We start from the raw sequence: 2,299 nt of genomic DNA on the forward strand, positions 1-2,299 counted from the left end.
GTCTGATAAAATCAGCATGCATCTACACTAAAGAGCGGCTATGCGGTGGTTTTGGCTAGATTACTTTTTTGTCTCATGCAGCGCACTGCCTGCGTCTGAGTAACAAACTAAAAAGTGCATGTGATATTAACAGACGAACTACGCTCATATTTATTATTCCAAGCAATCAGTAAGCGACAGCTGCTAGGAAACGCTGTTTTGTACTAATTTATTGAGGAGTCGGCTGCGGTTCTTGCTAAATCTAGTGCTAAAGTGGCACTGGTGTGTGTGAGACGCGGGAGCTGATGGCAGCGGGCGCTGGATATTTGTGGAGGTCAGTGTGGATATTGTGGATGAGTTCTTCTGTGTCATCACGCTCTATTAGTTCTACAGCTTCAGTTTCTGAACTTTCACGCTCAGTAACACATACAGCTGTTCCCTCACCACAGTGCAACAGTAAAAAGAGACCCCTCTCAAACAGTGGCGCGTTCCCAACCTTGTTTAAGCAACATATACCGGTATTTTCAAAATTAATATCATAACAAAAACAAACACCGGTATTCGGTATGAACCGGTGTACCGCCCAGCACTAGTTTATACCACTGTTTGATGCAGCTGCGTGCCGTATTTTTATATGAAAGTAAAGAAGCTGAAACCTTTAGTGCTTTTCTACAGTATTAAGCCTCAAATGTCGACTATACATCAGACTGCTTTCTTCTTTAAATTATAAAAAAACTAAAAATATGAACGGTATTATATTATACTAAAATTAAAATAATGAGAAAAACCCTTAAGATAACATGTAGAAAGAAAAAACACATCTTAAGCGCGCCGAACACAAGTGGACTTTGAACGATTACGAAACTGTAACCGCGATTAGAACTCGATTAATAGCGCAGCCCTGTGACGAACAGATTTATAGATCATGAATATTTGTAGCATGTCTCCCATCCCATGATTGCAATAATGTGTGTGTGTGTGGTGTGTGTGTGTGTGGTGTGTGTGTGTGTGTGTGTGTGTGTGTGTGTGTGTGTGGTGTGTGTGGTGTGATGTGTGTGATGTGTGTGTGTGATGTGTGTGGTGTGTGGTGTGTGTGTGGTGTGTGTGTGGTGTGTGTGTATGCGAACATGTAGAAAGAAAAAACACATCTTAAGCGCGCCGAACACAAGTGGACTTTGAACGATTACGAAACTGTAACCGCGATTAGAACTCGATTAATAGCGCAGCCCTGTGACGAACAGATTTATAGATCATAAATATTTGTAGCATGTCTCCCATCCCATGATTGCAATAATGTGTGTGTGTGTGGTGTGTGTGTGTGTGTGTGTGTGTGGTGTGTTCACAGGTAATTAAGGGTACCTGTCAAATTAGGGCTCGTCCCTGTCTGATGACATCATTCAGCGCTGCTTATAAATGCTCTGCTCTCTGGAACATTAATTTAAAAACACACACACACACACACACATACACACACGCACAAGAAAATTTATTTTTTACAATAATCTGCATTGCAGTGGTGACATTTTTTGACATTCAGTGATCCATCCTCATCAGGACGCTGTAACAACTAGGATAATTTGATATTTGATGCCGTTGTAAAGTTTAATTACAAAAAAACACACTGAGAGCTGTTATCCAAGTAAATACAACCACTTACTGACTAAAATCTGCTTTCACAGAACATTGCTACTCAAAAACAGGGAGAACAAGAGGACTATAAATATGCAAGCAACTAATGAACTAAACTAAACCGAATGAACACTGAACACTAAAACAGCACAGGTGACCACCAAACCTAAACATCACCAAATCCTCTGGAGACAGCAATGAAGGGTCAAAATCCGTCCAAACTTTTCTTGACAAATTAAAAAAACCACAGTCCATAGTTCAGTGGTTATCAACTAAGGGGCCTCAAAATGGTTTAAAATGCTTTAAGACAAAACAAGTATTTAAATAACCAGAGTTCCCATTATCTTGAAAAACCTAGATATATGAAGTAGCCTAATTTTAAGTGTGGTTTCTACACCAGAAAAGTCATGTAAATTAATACAATTTCAAAACACCACAGTCATTTTTGAATGAATTTTTCCTACATAATTTTTCAAAATATAAATTAAATTTTTAGTTACAACAAAGCTCTAAAATATTATATCAGTTATTAATTGTAAGATTAATTAAAGATTAATTTAAAGTTGTTGTTGTTGTTGTTTTTTAAATAAATTCTAATCTTTCATCCTTATCCAGTAAATCATAAATAACTGGAAAAATCATGCAAATTCATAGGTTAAAAAGAGTAGGAAATTCCTTATTTCTTAGAAAG

The 2,299-nt window shown here is 37.6% G+C and overlaps 1 protein-coding gene across 1 annotated transcript in view; it reads right to left on the bottom strand.

The window, feature by feature from the left end:
- LOC107574152 (40S ribosomal protein S17-like) overlaps nucleotides 1–2,299 on the bottom strand; it is an 11,063-nt gene that overhangs the window by 7,010 nt on the left and 1,754 nt on the right. The window lies entirely within an intron of this gene.

Source organism: Sinocyclocheilus grahami, unplaced genomic scaffold (genome assembly GCF_001515645.1).
Source record: "Sinocyclocheilus grahami isolate Dianchi unplaced genomic scaffold, SAMN03320097.WGS_v1.1 scaffold2131.1, whole genome shotgun sequence".
NCBI lineage: Eukaryota > Metazoa > Chordata > Actinopteri > Cypriniformes > Cyprinidae > Sinocyclocheilus > Sinocyclocheilus grahami.